This window comes from Aythya ferina, assembly GCF_964211825.1.
Source record: "Aythya ferina genome assembly, chromosome: 7".
Lineage (NCBI taxonomy): Eukaryota > Metazoa > Chordata > Aves > Anseriformes > Anatidae > Aythya > Aythya ferina.
In genome coordinates, this window is record NC_140302.1 from 9081703 (window position 1) to 9102972 (window position 21270).

Below are 21270 nucleotides of genomic sequence, written 5' to 3' on the forward strand. Positions count from 1 at the left end.
ATCAATGGTTTCACACCCCCAGTATGCACAATAATATGCGTTTGGATAATTACAGTACACCTTTCCTGGGTTAGAACTTGGGCAGAAATAAAATCCTGATCGGTTAAAGCATGGCTGCACTGACGCCAGGTCACATAATGTGATGCGGAAACTGGGAGCACCCGCTGTCGTTGTTTGCTGGATGATGAATTGATCCTCCCATCTGATTAAGCTCCATTTAAAAGGCTGGTGGGGATGCGCAGACCCATAGCTGACCAAAACGATGATACTGACTCCCATGTATCGTAGGAGGTGGTCGGAGCCCATCTAAATTGTCGGCCCCTCCGTCCCCCACCGTTTTCACTTCTCTGCCTCGCTTGTCAGTTTGGTTGCAGCGAACTACAAGGTATCGGTTCTTCTTGGCAGCAGCAGTGTTCTTCAGGGGAACCTACTAGGGAGCCTTCGAAACAGGGCCTCCTCCCCTTCCCACGATACACAGATAATACACAATACTTATCGAGTCCGTCTTAGCGTCAGCTTCAAGTCGTCAGGGCCTGGAGCTGCCTCCCATTTACGTTCCCGGATTGGTCCTTTCACTCGGCCGGCATGCGTCCATCCTTTCTCCGCAGTTCGAATAGCCGTTTCTGTGGTAAGCAAAACAACATAGGGGCCTTCCCCATAGTGGTGTTAAAAAAGTCTCTTTCCAAGTCTTAATTAGAATTGAGGGTGATCAAGTGGCAATTCCGAGTCATAGGGCATACCATATAGCATTTCAAAAGGAGAAATTCCTATATCAGTTCTGGGCTGCGTCCATATGTTTAACAGTGCAAGGGGTAAGCATTTTACCCAAGAAGCCTTAGTTTCCAGCACAAGTTTTCTTAGCTGTTTCTTAATTTCACCATTCATTTGCTCTACCTTTCCAGAAGAGGAGGGGTGCCAAGGGCTGTGAAAATCCCACTCAATCTCTAAGGCCTGCTTTAATCCTTGCAGTAAAGCTTTACACCCATTCAGTCAGGTGGTCAATTAGGCCAAACAAGTAACTCAGTAAAGTCTACCTGTATACTTTGGAAAGGTCAAAGCCCTGGCTCCCGTCCCGCTCTAGATAGGTTACAGAAGACCTTTTTATTTACCTTTTGACATATAGTACATCCTCTGCATGTGTGCTTCCCTAAAGTATATATTGCTACACAGACATGCTTTCTTAGAACAACATCACACATTGCTTGCACCTCCCAATGATTCTTCTGATGTAAAACAGTTAATATTTGCCTCATTATCACTTTATTCAGCATTTCTCTCCCATCAGGGAGTATCGATTTTCCTTAAAATGATCCACATATTTGTAACATTAATACCTCCTTGGGAGGTTGTAATTGCCCCAAAATCTTTTTTAGAATTTACCCAAATAGATAGGTGGCCCTGTAAACCCCTGAGGTAAAATTGTCCACCTATATTGTTGCTTCCGCCCCCATTTCAGGGTCTTTCCAGTCAGAGGTGAATATACATGTACATTTGCTCTCAGGGCCAGAGAGCACTCCATTAATAACACTGTTATTCCAGTCTAACAATTTACTAGTTGAATGCCCAATTTAGTCATCAAATCTCTTCCCAACAAGTTAGTTTCTGCCTTGGATACATACAATAATTGCCCCGTGATCATTTTATCCCCTAGTCTCAGCTTGGTATCCCCCAAAAGTGGCACTGTTATCCCAGTCCCTTCTATCCCCATCACATTTAGGGTTTCATTAGTTAATTTAATCCCTGATACTTTACAAGTCAATAATGACTTAGCTGCCCCAGTGTATTGGGTTTGATGGCAAGGTTCGGGGGGTGTGAGGGGTGTGGGGGTGCGAAACTGCAGTGGCAGCCCCCGTGAAAAAAAAAAAACACAAAACAAAGCAAAACAAAACAAAAACAGAAACCTCCCCGTGGTAGATAAGGGACAATTTCATCTGGCCCTAAAGGGGCCCACTGCTGCCCAGAGCCAAGCCATAGCAACACAGTCCATGCCTCTGTGAGAGCACATCCACGAAAACAAACAAACAAAGAAACAAACAAAAACCTGCTGCTCAACAGCGGCTGGGAGAGCGAGAAACCCCCCCGCAGACACCAAAGTCAGTGCAGAAGGAGGGGGAGGAGGCGCTCCAGGCGCTGGAGCCGAAGCCCCCCTGCGGCCGCTGGAGAGGCCCCTGGTGGAGCAGGCTGTTCCCCCTCCCCGATGCTTGGGAAACTGAACAAACACCACAGCAAATATGCAAATATACCAAAACTTCTAGACTGTTACTTAGATAATGCCTACATCACCTTTCCCTGCTCATTCAACTTTGAATACCTTTAACACTTTCAACAAACCTTTTAACACTTCCTTTATCTTTCCCTAGCCTTTACTTTTCTAATGCCGACATCAAAGGCTCAGTCAGGGGCCAACTTAATTCCGTACGTTTTCCCTCCAAGATGCAGAAACAACATCAATATACAACATTTCATCCTGTTTTCCTTCTTTCCACAAAAACAACATTGACTGTAATATGGTGTTATAATTAGTAGTTCCATTTAGGGGCCACTCCGCTCCATCCTCTAGTTTATAAAGTGGCCACCACTGATTACAATATTTGATAAGGGTTCTTTTACTTTCTGTACCCTCTCACCCCACTATATCCCTCCAATGTGTTAGTATACATCCTAGGAGGCTTTTCCTCGGGATTTCTTTGCTTTGAACTTTTCCTATTGTAATCTACAGTGGTTAATATTCCACCGTTTTCCTAGAAGCTCTTTACTAGTCAATCCCAATCCCTCCAAAATCCACAATATACAGATACACAAGTAAAAACAGACCACTGTAAATTAACTGCCTGTAGACAATTACACTGGGGACATTTAAACCTGATGAGCCGATAATATGCCTGGGCAAATTTTGTTCCCTTAGACATACACCTCAATGGCAGTTCTTATATTTACATATTTACATATTAACATATGTATAAAAGAACACTTTAACAAAAATGCCCGGGCTTTTATATATACAATATACAATGTACAGTTATTATTCCAGTTAGAATTATTCCTCAGCAGCTGCAAACATTATGTCAGTTGGCATTAAAGATCGCTTACCCTCCTCCTGTCTCTTTCTTAAAATCTCAGACGTCCCCGGAGTTAATGGGGACTGCCACATATTCCTAGTCACTGGGCCCTGAGTGCTAGAATCAGAGTTGTTATTGGCATCTCCTTGGGGTTGCAGATAAAGAAGCCCGGGAGTCAGAGGGGCTGCAGGTGGGGGTGGTGGAATATAGGGAGGCAGTGGGGCTGGGATCTCTAATTCTCAGTTTTTCTTGTGCCTCCCATCCCCTCCTTTTTCTTTTAGAGGATATAAATTGGCTCGAGTTTCTGAGCTGATCCACAAATGTGCATATTCACTTTCTTCCAAACTAAAAGGTTCTTTTGAGTTTACATAAATATTTAGGGCCTGGCAAACCCAATCTTCAAAGGACACAAATACGGGCCAGTAAAGGTGGTCTCCTCGAATCTGTTTACCACCCCAAACTTCAACACAATAATGTATCATTTTTACTTTATTCCTTCCCCGCCTAAAAGGGGAATCCTGCCAATTTTTAATCATTAATCCTGGGGTAACCTAACATCAGACGTTACCCCACCCATGGGACCAGAAGGCTTACTCTTCTTCTGTCCCATCTTCTGGAGCGCCTTCACACACACACAAATCGCTTCCCCCTTTTCGTGGCCCAGTCCCTTGCGGGATGTGGGAACCGCACTACCGAGGGGTCCGCACTCGCTTCGTCCGCAATTGGACGTCTCACAACGACACGCTCCAGGATACCCAACCCCAACCGAACGGATCACCGGCCTATACTTACTCACTCCTGAGTCTTCGTTCAGTCTTCGTGCACAAAGATTACTAGGGGTTGCCGGCTTTATTTGCTTGCTGCCGAATTTAGAGTTCGTCGGTGAAGGATTTGAATGAAAGCAGTCCTAGCGAAGGCCGCTGAAATCAGCGGGGCGCCCCCTCCGAAGGTCTTTCAATCAGATTGCCTTCATCCGAGTCACGGCACCAAATTTGTTATAAGTTGCCCCCTTAATTAATTTTCAGAGAGCATTGCATTAATAATAGAAAGGAATTTATTGAGTAAGCAACAGCAAGCAAAACAGCGCTGGGCGGCCGGGGAGTCTCGGCTCCGCCAACGGCGCACACCTCACCCTCCCCACGGTCCCTTTTTATATCTTGGTGATTTCAGGATTACGCAGCACATCCTGGTGTATTCTGCGACTGCGCGCACTGTTGCTAGGGGGTCGTCTCTGTCCCTCTGGTGGTCGTGAAGATGAAGGCCGTAGTCTTCCTCCGCGTTGTGGTTCAACTTCTTTTTTTATTTGGTCATGTTGGCCCAGCGTGAGACAGGAATGCAGGATGTTGATACACTAGTTTAGCAACTTATCAGGAGATGGTTACATGAACTTTGCAGCAGTGTCTTTGAACAAAAGAGGCAACTGAGATGCAGAAGGAGAGAAGGGGAGGGGGTTCTCTTTTTTGTTACATTAAGCAAAAGAATTTTCATAGTGTCTAGCCAAGTATTATACATCTTACTTCAGCAGGGAGCTTTTGCAACTCCTGCTCCTCAAACGGAACTCCTTGTTTTATAATACAAAAGACAATGAACAAACATTTATTGTGTATTACAAGAAGGGTTACGGTAAGGGTTACGGTAAGGGTTAGGTAATGCAGTGTACAACCTGGGACGTCACACGCAGAGCTGCCTCTGGCAAGGTGAGTGAGGAACAGATGTAGCAGTTGTTGTGTTGTAGGTCTCACTGTTCCTCTAAGCATCCCCTCTTTGTCTTTTAGAGGTGTTGTAGCTGTTTGAAGAGGGTAGATTGAAGCATCTGCCTCGGGGGCTGGTAAGCGGCAGAGGTAAGGGAGCAGACAAGAGTAACTTACCTACTTGTGCTGTGTCTTTCGATGCTGCATCGGCCTATGCATTTCTTTTTCTTTCACAGGTGTCTCACACAGGCTCCAAGGAGCAAACTGCACTGGTCATGAGCTGGGTTGGAGCAGAACAACCAAGTAGCACAAGGTGACTATGAAAGGTGTCCGTCTTGCTTTGCAGGTGCCGTGGCAGGCTCTCCACAGAAGTGACTAAGGATATGAGATAAGGCCAGAGAGCGACAAGGAGCGGCACGTGCAGGGATGGTTTTGAAGCGCTGCGGTGGCTTACTCTTCTGTTCATCAGGTGCCACAGGCAAGGTGGGTTGTAACATCAGTCATTATATTTGCATGAAAGCAGTTCACTTGAATGCCACAGTGCATCTGAGTAGGGTGTTCTAGCAGAAAAAGCTTGTCTGGCACAGCGGTGCCTGATGGCAGTGTGTTTCCTCAGGTGAAGTGGTGCCTGAAGCCCCATCCTATCTAGCCTGCACACAATTATCTGAGAATGAAAGCTGCTTTCCAGTAATTCAGAAAGCCAAGTTACATCTCAGCCTTGTGCATCTCGGGCTTTTGGGCCTGTCTGTAACATTTGGCACCAGCACTAATACTTTTCTTGGCATATGTTTAGCGTTTGAGGCCTGTGTCTGGGATTTGGGCCCTGTCTGGAACCACTGGGGCTTTGTCCTGGGTTTTGGAGCCTGCCTCCAGAGTTCAGGGCCTGTGATTAGGCTTTTGGGGTCTGTGTCTGGGGGCCGGTATCTGGGGACAAGAGGGGAGCTGCTTGTAGACCCTTGGGGCCAGCATTGAGGGGGTTGGGAGCTGACTGTACACCTTTGGGGCCTGCTTCTGGGTGCAGGGGGGGTTGAGACCTGCGTCTGGGGAAGGGGTGGGAGCTCTTTGTATTCCTTTGGAGCCTGTGTCGGGGGGGGAGGGGGGGGGGGGGGGGGTAGAGGGGGAGCGGTTGGGGGTGGGTGGGAGGGGGAAGGGGAGGGTTGGTTGGGAGCTGCTTGTACACTGTTGGAGCCTGGGTTGAGGGAGGAGGTTTGGAGCTGCTTCTACACCTTTGGGGCTGGCATCGGGGGTAGGGGGTTGGGTGCTGGTTGTAGGGGCCTGTGTTTGGGGGCGGGGCTTGGGGCCTGCGTCTGGGGGGGGGGGTGGGAGCTGTTTGTACAACTTTGGGGCCAGCATCTGGGGGTGGCTGGGAGCTGCCTGTACACTGTAGGGGCCTGTGTTTTGGGGGGCTTTGATTCAAAGATCGAAGCCGAAATTCCTTTAAGTGGTATATTCTTTATTGCAGCGCTGGATGCACGGGGGATCTCTCCACCTATCGTGCATACTCAAAGCAGAAAGCAGTCTTGAATTTATACAATCAATCTATCAATATTCTACAAGCACCTATACATATGCATTACCTATCCCCGCCTTCCCTCGCTTCTCATGCTAATTAGTCTTTTGGCACCTTGCGCCTGCGTAGAGCCTTCCAAGAATTGTGGGCAGGGGTCTTTGGGATGTGGGCAGGGGTCTTTGGGAGGAAGACCCCGAGTCTTCCTCACAGTGTACCCTTATTCCCATGCTGTGGCAGATGGGTGCATACCCAACAGTTCGTCTTATTAGTTACTTGAGAAATTGTTTGTATTAAGGTCAGGTGTAAGTTCTCATCCCAAGTTGCCCACCCCGAATCCGAGAACCGCACCCCTGCAATCATTAGGATCTGGAAAACCGTAATTTTGTTGGTCCAATTGGAGTGGTTGTCTATATCCTCGCCGGGACCTTCTTCACCCTTGAATTGTGGATCCAAGCTGCTTGCTTCTTAATCTTAATGGCGGTGTGTGTTGTCAGTAATACTTGGTATGGTCCCATCCACTTTCCTTCCATTTTTCCTGTAGGGGTTGTCCTGAAAAAGTCTTTATATATATATATAATTCCCGAGCTTAAAGGGGTGGATTGGTTGATCCAACCCTCTAGCCCTGGTCCCTAAAACAAATGTATGTACTTTATTTAATTGTTTCTGAAGTTCAGTTATATAAGCATATAAATATTCTGATCCTAACTGCGTTAGGTCCTCTCCACTAAATAGAAATTGCTATGGCCTTCCATATAAGATTTTGAAGGGACTCAAATTCCCTTTTATTCTAGGTTTAACTCTAATTCCAAGTAATGCTAAAGGGAGGGATTGAGGCCATGACAAATTAGCTTCTTATCCAATTTTAGCTATTTATTATTTAATTAAATGGTTCATTTTTTCTACCTGTCCACTTGCCTGTGGTCTATAAGGAGTATGCAGTTGCCAATCTATCTTTAGAATCTTACTTATCTGTTCTACCACTTGTGCACAAAAATGTGAAACTCTATCAGAAGACATTGCTACTGGAATCCCAAAGCATGGTATTATTTCATTTAACAAGACTTTAACCACTTCTCTTGCTTTGTTTGTTCGACAGGGAAAGGCTTCAGGCCTTCCTGAAAACGTGTCAGTCAGAACCAGTAATAATGATATCCCCCTTTTCTAGGGAGTTCTGAAAAATCAATTTGCCACTGTTGCCCCGAATAATTTCCTTTACCGATTATTCCAAATTTTATTCTATTCTTGGTATTGGGGTTATTGTGTAAGCAAATGCTACATTGTTGAGTTACTTGTTTTATCATATCGTCCCACTAATGTCTGACTCAGGCTCTTATGCAGTGTGCCAGCTCCCCAATGCGTTTTATTGTGTTCTGTAAGAACTATGGGCCATGTCAAACTAGAGGGTATTACTATGTGGTTATCTTTTAAATATACTCATCCATCTGGTTTCATTTTACCTTTCAAATCTTCAATTAATTTTAAGTCTTCTTTTGTATAATTTGGATATAGTTTGGATTTTACCGTCTGGTATCAAAGACAATGCCTTCACCTCAGTTATTTCAGCTGCCTGCTTAGCCTCTGCCAATCGATTTCCAATTTCAAAATCGGTGTTCCCCTTTTGGTGTCCCTGACAATGCATGATAGCTACCTTTTCTGGTTGTTTTACAGCCTCTAACAATTTTAAAATTTCTTCAGCATACTTTGTGTTTTCACTGAGCGGTCAGCAATCCATGTTCTTTCCAAATTGCTCCATGAGCATGTACCACGCCGAATGTATATTTAGAATCTGTCCAAATATTTACCCTTTTTCCCGCTGCCAGTTCCAAGCCCCCCTGCGGCCGCTGGAGAGGCCCCTGGTGGAGCAGGCTGTTCCCCCTCCCCGATGCTTGGGAAACTGAACAAACACCACAGCAAATATGCAAATATACCAAAACTTCTAGACTGTTACTTAGATAATGCCTACATCCTCTTTCCCTGCTCATTCAACTTCAAACACCTTTAACACTTTCAACAACCCTTTTAACACTTCCTTTATCTTTCTCCAGCCTGTACTTCTCTAATGCCAACATCAAAGGCTCAGTCAGGGGCCAACTTAATTCCGTACCTTTTCCCACCAAGATGCTGAAACATCAGTATACAACATTTCATCCTGTTCTGCTTCTCAAGAAACAACATTAACTGTAGCAAAATATTATAGTTTAAAGTTCCATTTAGGGGCCACTTTTCTCCACATTCCAGCTTATAAAGCAGCCACCACTGATTACGATATTTTATCAATGTTTTCCTGTTCACACTTCCACCGGCAGATCCTCCAATATCCTTCCAGTGACTTAAAACACATCCTAACACACTTTTCTTTAAAATTTCACTGCTTGTTTGCCCCCCCATTTTCCAGTTTACACTTTCAGAATACACGTTACTTGCAAAAGCGTATCACAAAACGTATCACTCACAGAAACATGGGCACGCATTATCTTTCAGTAGCGATGTCACAAAACTACTATTACCAGCAATATTGCCAAAATCACAATAACAATAGTCAGAGTCAAATTCCACATGCGATAAGTCAGAAAACCGAACTGTGTAACACCGTAATGATATCTTTCTTATAACAATGCCACGAACCTACTATTACCACCAGGAAAATAGCCAAAATCGCAGTAACAATAACCAGAGTTAAATACCATACTCCATGAGTCAGAAAACCGAAATAGACAACACAATTCCAGATGGACCTTAAAGCGAGCTCCTTCCTTAAGGTCCCCAAACATATACTTATGGTGCTAACCACAAAGTATATACCAAACACTGCCTCGCAGAAGATCACCTTCTGACTTACAGACAGTTCCAGATACAGATGGACCCCAAGGTCCCCAGATATACTTGTGGTACTAACCACAAAGTAAATACCAAATACTGTCCTGCAGAAGTCACCTTCCGACTTACTGGACAGTCCCAGATGACCGGTCTACCAGAAAACCAAACCAGAATAAAGAATATACTCACTTACAATGATGGGGTCCTTGTCTGCCTCCGCAGTGATCCAGTGAGTCGAGGAGTCCCTCCGGGAAATCCCGGGGGTACCCTAGGGAGTCCTGTCCCCAGCGGGTCCTGCGGTCCGGCAGAGAGGTCGTCCCGTCTGGGGTGCCAGATTAATTCAAAGATCGAAGCCGAAATTCCTTTAAGTGGTATATTCTTTATTGCAGCGCTGGATGCACGGGGGATCTCTCCACCTATCGTGCATACCTAAAGCGGAAAGCAGTCTTGAATTTATACAATCAATCTATCAATGTTCTACAAGCACCTATACATATGCATTACCTATCCCCGCCTTCCCTCGCTTCTCATGCTAATTAGCCTTTTGGCACCTTGCGCCTGCGTAGAGCCTTCCAAGAATTGTGGGCAGGGGTCTTTGGGACGTGGGCAGGGGTCTTTGGGAGGAAGACCCCGAGTCTTCCTCACAGTGTACTTTTCACCTTTGGTCAGGAATCTGCTGAATTGGCATGTTTCTTAATTGCGAGAGCTGGTTGTTGCCAATTCTTCCGTTTGTTGTATCTTTATAATGAATTCCAATGTCCAGTTTTGAGATTTACAGTCCTTACGTTTGTTTCTCTGTCCGTCTGCCGCTTCCTTATCATGAGTTTCAGTGTCTTGTTTCGAGATATACAGTCCATGTCTGGGGATTGTCCTTGCCTCCCCAATGCCTCCCCAATACCTCCTTAATCACCCTTACCCTTATTGTAACCCTTACCATTACTCTTACCCTTACCCTTACACTTACCCTTATACTTACACTTACCCCAAACCTTACACTTACCCCAAACCTTACACTTACCATATAACATACCCTAACACATACTTGTACCCTTAACCTTACCGTTACCCTTACACTTACCCTTACTCTATCCATTGCCCTTAGCCTAAATCTAAACCTTACCTTTACCCTTATTCTAAAACTTACCCTTACCATTACCCGTATACTTACTCTTAGACTTACCCTAAACCTTACCCCAGCCATTACCCTGACCCTTACATTAACCCTAAACCGTATCCTAAACCTTACACTTACTCTTAACCTTACCCTAATACTTTCCCTTTCTTATCCGTCACCCTAACCCTAAAATTAACCCTAACCATTACCCTAACACTTACCCTTACCCTAACCCTAACTCTAGCCCTTAGCGTGACCCGTACCCTTAAACTTACACTTACCCTTATACTAACCCTATCCCTTACCCTTACCATAAGGAATACCCTAACACATATTTGTACCCTTAACGTTACCTTTACCGTTACCCTTAGCTTTATCCGTTACGCTTACCATTAACATAAACCTTACCCTTACCATAAGCCATACAACAACACATACATGTACACTTACGCTTACACTTCCCCTAAGGGGCAGGGTAAGGGCTGGAGTAAGGTTTAGGGTTAGGGTAAGGTTAAGGGTAAGGGTTAGGGTAAGGGTAATGTTAAATGTAACAGTAAGTGTAAGGATAAGTGTTAGGGGAAGGGTAAGAGTAAGGGTATGAGTAATGGTAAGTTTGAGGGTAAAGGAAGAGGTTAATTGTGAGGTTTAGATTTAGCCTAAAGGTAAGTGTAGCAGATAGGGTAAGGGTTACGGTAAGGGTAAGCGTTAGGATAAGGTTAAGGTTTAGGCTTACGGTAAGGGTAAGGGTAATTGTACGAGTAATTGTTAGGGTAAGTGTAAGCGTAAGTGAACATGTAAGTGTTTTTCTATGGCTTATGGTAAGGGTAAGGTTAAGAGTAAGGTTTATGTTAATGGTAAGCATAAGGGTAACGGATAGAGTAAGGGTAAGGGTAACAGTATGGTTAAGGGTACAAGTATGTGTTAGGGTATGGGCTATGGTCAGGGTAAGGGTTAGGGTAAGTGTCAGGGTACGGGTAAGTGTAGGGCTACGGGTCAGTGTAAGGGTTAGAGTAAGGGTTAGGGTTAGGGTAACTGTTAGGGTAATGGTTAGGGTTAATTTTAGGGTTAGGGTGAGGGAAAGGTAAGGGTAAGTAGTAGGTTAAGGTTAAGGGTAAGGTTAAGGTTAAGAGTAAGTGTAAGGTTTAGGGTACGGTTTAGGGTTAATGTAAGGGTCAGGGTAAGGATAGGGTTAAGATATAGGGTAAGGGTAAGAGTAAGTGTACGGGTAATGGTAAGGGTAAGTGTTAGGGTTAGGGTAACGGTAAGGGTAAGGTTTAGATTTAGGCTAAGGGTAAGTGTAGCAGAAAGGGTAAGGGTTACGGTAAGGGTAAGTGTTAGGAGAAGTGTATGGTTTAGGGTTACGTTAAGGGTAAGGGTAATGGTATGGGTAAGGGCAAGGGTAAGGGTAAGGGTAAGGTTAAGGGTAAGGGTAATTGTACGAGTAATTGCTAGGGTAAGTGTATGTTAGGTGTGTTAGGGTATGGTAGGGTAAGTGTATGGTAGTGTGTTAGGGTATGTTATATGATAAGTGTAAGGTTTAGGGTAAGTGTAAGGGTAAGGGTAAGGGTAAGGTACGGGTCAGGGTAAGGGATAGAGTAAGGTTTAGGGTTAGGTTTAGTGTAAGGGTACGTGTTAGAGTAATGGTTAGGGTTAATTTTAGGGTTAGGGTGACGGATAAGAAAGGGAAAGTATTAGGTTAAGCTTAAGGGTAAGCTTAAGGTTAAGAGTAAGTGTAAGGTTTAGGGCAAGGGTTGGGGTTAATGTAAGGGTCAGCGTAAGGGTTGGGGTAAGATTTAGGGTTAGGTTAAGGTTAAGTGTTAGTTTAAGGATAAGTTGTATGGATAAGGATAAGTGTAAGGGATAGGGTAAGGGTAAGTGTTAGGGTAAGGGTAAGCTTAATGGTAACGGGAAGTGTAAGGGTAAGGGTTAGGGTAAGGGTAAGAGTAAGGGTATGTGTAAGGGTATGGGTCGTTGCAAGGGTTTGAGTAAGGGTTAGGGTTAGGGTAACTGTTAGGGTAATGGTTAGGGTTAATTTTAGGCTTAGGGTGAGGGAAACGTAAGGGTAAGTATTAGGTTACAGCTAAGGTTAAGGTTAAGAGCAAGTCTAAGGTTTAGGGTAAGGGTAAGGGTTAATGTAAGGGTCAGGGTAAGGGCTGGAGTAAGGTTTAGGGTTAGGTTAAGGTTAAGTGTTAGTTTAAGGATAAGTTGTATGGATAAGGATAAGTGTAAGGGATAGGGTAAGGGTAAGTGTTAGGGTAAGGGTAAGGTTAATGGTAACGGTAAGTGTAAGGGTAAGGGTTAGGGTAAGGGTAAGAGTAAGGGTATGGGTAATGGTAAGGGTGAGGTTTAGGCTAAGGGTAAGTGTAAGGTTTAGATTTAGGCTAAGGGTAGGTGTAGCAGAAAGGGTAAGGGTTACAATAAGTGTAAGTGTTAGGATAAGGGTAAGGTTGAGGGTTAGGTTAAGGGTAAGAGTAATGGTTTGGTAAGGATAAGGATAAGGTTAGGGATATGGTTTAGTGGAGGGCTGTCAGCGTTAGGTTGGAGGTTGGACTCGATGACCTTGAGGTCTCTTCCAACCTAGAAAATTCTGTGATTCTGTGTGATTCTGTGGTAAGGGTACGGGTCAGGGTAAGGGTTAGGGTTAGGTTTAGGGTAATTGTTAGGGTAATGATTAGGGTTAATTTTAGGGTTAGGGTGAGGGAAATGTAAGGGTTAGTATTAGGTTAAGGGTAAGGTTAAGGATAGGAGTAAGTTTAAGTTTTAGGGTAAGTGTTCGGGTTAATGTAAGCGTCAGGATAAGGGTTCAGGTAAGGTTTAGGATTAGGGTTAGGTTAAGGGTAAGGTTTAGGGTAAGGGTAAAGGTATGGATAAGGATAAGTGGAAGTGATAGGGTAAGGGTAAGTGTTAGGGTAAGTGTTAGGGTAAGGGTAATGTTAAAGGTAACAGTAAGTGTAAGGATAAGGGTTAGGATAAGGGTAAGAGAAAGGGCATGGGTAATGGTAAGATTGAGGGTAAGGGTAAGTGTAAGTGTAAGGTTTAGATTTAGGCTAAGTGCAAGTGTAGCAAAAAGGGTAAGGGTTAGGATAAGGGTAAGGTTTAAGGTTAGATTAAGGGTAACCGTAATGTTATGGGTAAGGCTAAGGGTAATGGTAAGGGTAAGGCTAAGGGTAAGGGTAAGGGTAAGTGTAATTTTAGGAGTAATTGCAAGGGTAAATGTAAGCTTAAGTGTACTTGTAAGTGTTGCTGTATGGCTTATGGTAAGGGTAAGGTTAAGGGTAAGGTTTATGTTAAGGGTAAGCATAAGGGTAACGGGTAGAGTAAGGGTAAGTGTAACGGTAAGTTTAAGGGTAGAAGTATGAGTTAGGTTATGGGCTATGGTAAGGGTAAGTGTTAGGGTAAGTGTAATGATAAGGTAAGTGTACAAGTCAGGTTAATGTTTAGAGTTAGGATTAGGGTTAGGGTAAGGGTAAGTGTTAGGGTAATGGTTAGGGTTAATTTCAGGGTTAGGGTGACGGATAAGAAAGCGTAAGTATTAGGTTAAGGGTAAGGGTAAGGTTAAGGTTAAGAGTAAGTGTAAGGTTTAGGGAAGGGTTAGGGTTAATGTAAGGATCAGGGTAAGGGTTTAGGTAAGGGTAAGGGTTAGGTTCAGGATAAGTGTTAGGGTAAGGGTAAGGTTAATGGTAACCTTAAGTGTAAAGCTAAGGGTTAGGGTAAGGTTAAGAATAAGGGTATGGATAATGGTAAGGGTGAGGGTTACGGTAAGGGTACGTGTAAGGTTTAGATTTAGGCTAAGGGAAAGTGTAGCAGAAAGGGTAAGGGTTACGGTAAGGGTAAGTGTTAGGATAAGAGTAAGGTTAAGGGTTAGGTTAAGGGTAAGGGTAATGGTTTGGTAAGGGGAAGTGTAAGGGTAAGGGTAATTGTACGAATAATTGCTAGGGTAAGTGTAAGCGTAAGTGAACATGTAAGTGTTTTTCTATGGCTTATGTTAAGGGTAAGGTTAAGAGTAAGGTTTATGTTAATGGTAAGCGTAAGGGTAACTGATAGAGTAAAGGTAAGAGTAACAGTAAGGTTAAGGGTAGAAGTATGTGTTAGGGTATGAGCTATGGGAAGGGTAAGGGTAAGGGTATGTGTAAGGGTAATGGTTAGGGTTAATTTTAGTGTTAGGTTTAGGGAAAGGTAAGGGTAAGCATTAGGTTATAGCTAAGGTTAAGGTTAAGAATAAGTGTAAGGTTTAGGGTAAGGGTTAGGGTTAATGTAAGGGTGTAAGGGCTGGGTAAGGTTTAGGTTAAAGGTAAAAGTAAGTATAATGGTAAGGGTAAGGGTGAGGGTTAGGGTTATGGTTAGATTTAGGTAAGGTGAGGGTTAGGGTAAGGTTTAGAATTAGGCAAAGGATAAGTGTAGCAGAAAGGGTAAGGTTTAGTATAAGGGTAAATGTTAGGATAAGGGTAAGGTTTAGGGGTAGGTTAATGGTAAGGTTAAGGGTAATTGTACGAGTAATTGCTAGGGTAAGTGTAAGCGTAAGTGAACATGTAAGTGTTTTTCTATGGCTTATGGTAAGGGTAAGGTTAAGAGTAAGGTTTATGTTAATGGTAAGCATAAGGGTAACGGATAGAGTAAGGGTAAGGGTAACAGTATGGTTAAGGGTACAAGTATGTGTTAGGGTATGGGCTATGGTCAGGGTAAGGGTTAGGGTAAGTGTCAGGGTACGGGTAAGTGTAGGGCTACGGGTCAGTGTAAGGGTTAGAGTAAGGGTTAGGGTTAGGGTAACTGTTAGGGTAATGGTTAGGGTTAATTTTAGGGTTAGGGTTAGGGAAAGGTAAGGGTAAGTAGTAGGTTAAGGTTAAGGGTAAGGTTAAGGTTAAGAGTAAGTGTAAGGTTTAGGGTACGGTTTAGGGTTAATGTAAGGGTCAGGGTAAGGATAGGGTTAAGATATAGGGTAAGGGTAAGAGTAAGTGTACGGGTAATGGTAAGGGTAAGTGTTAGGGTTAGGGTAACGGTAAGGGTAAGGTTTAGATTTAGGCTAAGGGTAAGTATAGCAGAAAGGGTAAGGGTTACGGTAAGGGTAAGTGTTAGGAGAAGTGTATGGTTTAGGGTTACGTTACGTGTAAGGGTAATGGTATGGGCAAGGGCAAGGGCAAGGGTAAGGGTAAGGTTAAGGGTAAGGGTAATTGTACGAGTAATTGCTAGGGTAAGTGTAAGCTTAAGCGTACTTGTAAGTGTTGTATGGTTTTGGTAAAGGTAAGGTTTATGTTAAGGGTAAGCATAAGTGTAACGGATAAAGTAAGGGTAAGTGTAAGGGTAACGGTAAGGTTAAGGGTACAAGTATGTGTTAGGGTATGTTATATGGTAAGTGTAAGGTTTAGGGTAAGGGTAAGGGTAAGGGTAAGGGTAAGGGTAAGGGTAAGGGTAAGGGTAAGGGTAAGGGTAAGGGTAAGGGTAAGGGTAAGGGTAAGGGTAAGGGTAAGGGTAAGGGTAAGGGTAAGGGTAAGGGTAAGGGTAAGGGTAAGGGTAAGGGTAAGGTACGGGTCAGGTAAGGGATAGAGTAAGGTTTAGGGTTAGGTTTAGTGTAAGGGTACGTGTTAGGGTAATGGTTAGGGTTAATTTTAGGGTTAGGGTGACGGATAAGAAAGGGTAAGTATTAGGTTAAGGTTAAGGGTAGGCTTAAGGTTAAGAGTAAGTGTAAGGTTTAGGGTAAGGGTTAGGGTTAATGTAAGGGTCAGCGTTGGGGTAAGATTTAGGGTTAGGGTTAGGTTAAGGATAAGTGTTAGTTTAAGGATAAGTTGTATGAATAAGGATAAGTGTAAGGGATAGGGTAAGGGTAAGGGTTAGGGTAAGGGTAAAGGGGGAAGGGGAGGGTTGGTTGGGAGCTGCTTGTACACTGTTGGAGCCTGGGTTGAGGGAGGAGGTTTGGAGCTGCTTCTACACCTTTGGGGCTGGCATCGGGGGTAGGGGGTTGGGTGCTGGTTGTAGGGGCCTGTGTTTGGGGGCGGGGCTTGGGGCCTGCGTCTGGGGGGGGGTGGGAGCTGCTTGTACACCTTTGGGGCCTGCATCTGTGGGGGGTCAGGGCCTGTGTCTAGGGGGCTGGGAACTGCTTGTACAATGTAGGAATCTGTTTCTGCAGGGTGGCTGGGAGCTGTTTGTACAACTTTGGGGCCAGCATCTGGGGGTGGCTGGGAGCTGTCTGTACACTGTAGGGGCCTGTGTTTGGGGGGGCTTGGGGGCCTCCCTCGGGGCGGGGGGGGAGGGTTGGGAGCTGCTTGTATAGGGTCGGGGGCCTGCCTTGCAGGGGTTGGGAGCTGCTTGTAGAATTTGGGGCCCTGTGTCTGGGGGGGGGGGGTTGGGGGCTGTGTCTCAGGGGTGTTGGGAACTGGTTGTACACCTTTGGGTCCTGTCTCTGGGGGTGAGCTACTTGTACACTTTTGGGGTCTGTATTTGAGGGGGGTTGGGAGCTGCTTGTGCACTTTTGGACCTATGTTTAGGGGGGTTGGGAGCTGCTCATGCATTCTAGGTGCCTCCCTTTTGAGAGGGGTTGGGGCCTGCATCTGTGGGTGGTTGGGAGCTGCTTGTACACTATAGGGGCCTGGGTCTTGAAGGGGGGTCTGGGCTGTTTATACACCTTTGTGGCCTGTGTTTGGGGGGGGGGGGGGTGCCTGTGCCTGGGGGAGTTGGGAGGTGCTTGTTCACTCTAGGAGCCTCCATTTGGGGGTCTTTGGGGCCTCCCTTTGAGGGGGAGGGAGTTGGGAGTTGGTTGTACACCTCCGCATCCCATGTCTTGAGGGGGGGGGGGCTGGGACCGTTCTCTGAAGAGGCGGGTTGTGAGCTGCTTGTACACCTGTGTCGGGGGGGAGGGTGGGGGGGTGAGGGGGGGGCGGGGGGCGGGCCCGGGTCTTGGGCCAGTGTCTGTGTGGAGTCCAGTTCTTGGGAGGGGGTGGTGGGGTAGGAGCTGCTTGTGGGCAGTTGGGGTCTGCATCTGGGTGTGGTTGGTGCCTGCTTCTGTTGGCAGTTTGGGGCCTGCTTGTAGACTTCTGCAGCCTGGGTTTGGAGGCTTTTCTGTAACGTTTGGGGTCTGCATTTTTGCTTTGGGATGCATCTTGAGCTTTTGAGGCCTAGCTGTAGCATTTGGGGCCTGCATCTGGGGCTTTTCTGTAGCGTTTTGGTTGCGTATTTGTGATTTGGGGCCTGTATCCAGGGTTTTGCCTTTTTTGTAGTTTCCATCTTTGTGTGTGTGTGTTTCGTTATTGGTTGTCTGGGGTTAGGGGCAGTTTGGGGTCTGGATTAAGGTCAGTGTCATTAGCTTTAGGGGGTTGATAATAAGGGTTAGGGTTGTGGTTAGAGTTGTTAGGTTTAAGGGGAATAAGGCTTTCAGGGTAAGGGGATCAAGGTTGTGGGAATAAAAATGTTGTTTTTGCGCAGTTACATCCTGTAGAGGGAAGGAAGGTGGTATTGAGATACGCTTGCAGCGATAAGACAGCTTAACAGTGTGAAATGAGTTCATCTGATTCATGTCAATATGGAACAATGCTAGGGCCGCATGATATGATGAAATGTGACCTTCTGTCTTACGTACCCTTGTATAACCACACGTCTGAGAAAACCACAGTGGTTAATATATATATAGTTCTTGTATCTTGCAAAGGAATGGTCCAGCAATTCGGGTCAATAGGGGATAAGAGAACAAAGGGGTTTCAGAATAACTGCTAACTATTACAACTGTTGCATGGGACACTATGCAAGTGTCTGCCATCCAGCCAAGATGGACAAAGGAGAAGGACAAGAGAAAAGCCTGGGAGGAAGACTACGAGCCTTCAGTACGAGCGGCCCCCAGAGGGACCACCGGAGACTGATAACGCATGCAGCAGTGGGAGGGTTTGGATTCTGGGAACTAATTAGAATAACCCTGCCTTTTGTAGAAGTAGTAATGAATATGTATTAGCCTAGCAGCATAAAAACCAGCCGCCGATGTAACTTGTGTGCGTCTTGGTGGAGCAGAGACTCCTGGTGCACCCAGCGCTGCTTGCTTACCTCTATTCATTTAATAAATTGTAAATTTCAATTGCAATCCGATTTGGGACCCAGTCATTTATTACAACTGGGGGCTCGTCCGGGAGGGCTTTGGTTCCTGATTTCTGGTTTGATCGCGGAGAGGCACCCCCACCATTTGGTGGCTGCTGTTTGAGTCAGGTCGGAACTAATGGCATCTTGAACCTGAATAAAGGTAAGCAAAGTTTCTGATTTTTTTTTTCAGCTCCCTTACCAGCCGCAGCACTATATTTTGCCCATAATTCTGTGTGTGAAGATCCGAATGAAGATGATGGAGTCGTAAGCATTTAAAGCGTATATCGTTCGGTTGGGTGGGGTTCGGTTGCCTGTGTGTGTAAGAGTGTGACTGAGATGGAACTTAGTTCCGAAGCGATTGTGGAGGTCTTCTAACCGCGGTTCCAATCTCCCGCGAGGGACTTGGCCGGTGAAGGACCGAAGCTGTGTATGGAATTGGTAGGCACCCTCCTGCTTGTGGGACACCCGCCATTGTAATCTCGAATAATAATGCTACCGTACTGAGATCCTCGACTCAGCCTATGCTATTTGCTACAGATTGATTCAGGGTTTTAAGGTTTCAGGGATTGGGCACTAGGGTTTGGGTTTCAGGGTAAGGGGTTTCAGGGTTTATGTTTAGGATTTTAAGGTTTTTAGGGTTGGAGTTTTAACGGTTAGGATTTTAAGGATTTGGGGGTTAGGGTTTTCAGGGTTTCAGGGTTAGCGTGTTAGGGTATTAGAGTTTTTTGGGTTGTAGTGTTGATACGTTTTTTAGGGTTAGAGTCTTAGGGTTTTATTTTTGGTCAGTTATTTACGGTTAGGGTTTTAAGATCTTTTTTTTTTTTTTTTTTTTTTTTCAGGTTAGGTTCTCCAGGGCCAGGGTATCCTAATTTTGGGGGTTTGGATTTTGAGCATCTTAATTGTTGGGGTTAGGCTTTTGTGTGCCCTAATTTTTTGGGATAGGCTTTTAAGCATCCTAAGTTTTTGGGAAAGGGTTTTGAGCATCTTAATGTTTTTGGGTTTGGGTTTTGAGCATCCTAATGTTTTTGGGTTAGGGCTTTGAGCGTCCTGATATTTTTGGGTCAGGGGTTGGAGCGTCCTAAGCTTTCAGGATAGGGTTTGGAGCGTCCAAAGTTTTCCGGATAGGGTTTGGAGCATCTTAATATTTCCAGGATAGGGTTTGGAGCGTCCTAAATTTTCAGGATAGGGTTTGGAGCATCTTAATGTTTTGGGTTTGCGTTTTGAGTATCCAAAGTTATTGGGTTTGTGTTTTGAGCGTCCTAAGTTTTTGGGCTAGGGCTTTGAGCATCCTAACTGATATAGTATAAACTCATTTTAGGATAGAATAAAGCTTGTGGTTTGATATTGTATAAACTTACTTTAGGATAGAATAAAACCTGTGATTAAAAGTTAGCAAGGACAAAGTAAACAACATTTTGTTATCCGTAGACCTTCTGTTACGTTTAAGCATTTTTGTTATTTGAAAACACCCCATTATCCGTTAACACTCAGTCAGGCTGAGACTTGAGATAACTTGAGTCAACTGTCTGTTCTGTCCTGTTAACTGAGACATCCTGTTATCCGCCGACCCCCAGTTAAACCGAAAGACAACTCAGCATTTTTACAGCCTGGAAAACAACCGATTAAGAAAGTGCGTTACGAGGAAGACCTACGGCCTTCCTCCCAAAGACCACTACCCACATCCTGGAGACCCTGGCCCACAATTCTTGGAAGGCTTTGCGCAAGCGCAAGGACTGATAAGCTAATTAGCATACGAAGCGAGGGTAGGCGGGGTTAGGTAATGAATATGTATAGGTGCTAATCGAATATTCATTGTTTCCCTGTATAAATACGAGATAGTTTGTCACTTCGAACATGCACGATAGGCGGAAGGATCCCCCGTGCATCCAGCGCTGCAATAAAGAATATACCACTTAAGGAAATTCGGCTTTGATCTTTAAATCATAACGTTTTGGGTTGGGTTTGGGTTTTGAGCATCCTAAGATTTAGGGTTAGGGGTTTTACACCTAACAATTAGGGGTTACCTAATGTTTAGGGTAAGGGGAATGGTATGGTTAAGGGTAAGGGTAAGGGTAAGGGTAGGAGTAATTGAACGAGTAATTCCTACGGTAAGTGTAAGCGTAAGTGTACATTTACGTGTTGTTGTATGGCTTATGGTAAGGGTAAGGCTAAGTGTTAGTGTTATTGTTAGGGTTAATTTTAGGGTTAGGGTGAGAAAAACGTAAGGTTAAGTACTAGCTAAAGGTTAAGGATAAGGTTAAGGTTAAGAGTAAGTGTAAGGTTTAGGGTAAGTGTTAGGGTTAATGTAAGGTTCAGGGCAAGGGTTGGGGTAAGGTTTAGGGTTAGGGTTAGGTTAAGGGTAAGGGTTGGGGTAAGGGTAAGGGTATGGATAAGGATAAGTGTAAGGGATAGGTTAAGGGTAGGTGTTAGCATAAGGGTAAGGTTAATGGTAATGTTTATGTTAAGGGTAAGCATAAGCGTAACGGATAGAGTAAGGGTAAGGGTAAGGGTAACGGTACGGTTAAGGGTACAAATATGTGTTAGGGTATGGGTTATCGTATGCGTTAGATTTAGGGTAAGTATAAGGGTAAGGGTAAGGGTAAGTGTAAGTGTACGGGTCAGGATAAGGGTTAGAGTAAGAATTAGGGTTAGGTTAAGGGTAAGGGTAAGGTTAAGAGTAAGTGTAAGGTTTAGGGAAGGGTTAGGGTTAATGTAAGGATCAGGGTAAGGGTTTAGGTAAGGTTTAGGGTAAGGGTAGGTTCAGGATAAGTGTTAGGGTAAGGGTAAGGTTAATGGTAACCTTAAGTGTAAAGCTAAGGGTTAGGCTAAGGGTAAGTGTAAGTTTTAGACTTAGGCTAAGGGTAAGTGTAGCAGAAAGGGTAAGGTTTAGGGTTAGGTTAAGGGTAAGGGTAAGGGTAAGGGTAATGGTAAGGGTAAGGGTAAGGGTAAGAGTAACGGTAAAGGTTAAAATAAGGGTAAGGGTATGGTTAGAAGTATGTGTTAGAGTATGGATTATGGTAAGGA

General features: G+C 44.7%; 2 long non-coding RNA genes across 2 annotated transcripts in view; both read left to right on the top strand.

Annotated features, from left to right (window-relative positions):
- Positions 1 to 1489: 1489 nt before the first annotated feature.
- Positions 1490 to 21270, top strand: part of LOC311439514 — a 131729-nt gene continuing 111948 nt past the window's right edge. Inside the window, exon 1 of the long non-coding RNA XR_014694773.1 lies at positions 1490 to 4756. This is a non-coding gene — a long non-coding RNA (uncharacterized lncRNA). The remainder of the gene's footprint in view (positions 4757 to 21270) is intronic.
- LOC311439526 lies at positions 16078 to 18250 on the top strand. Its single transcript, XR_014694791.1, has 2 exons — positions 16078 to 16136; positions 17926 to 18250. It is a non-coding gene; the product is annotated as an uncharacterized lncRNA (long non-coding RNA).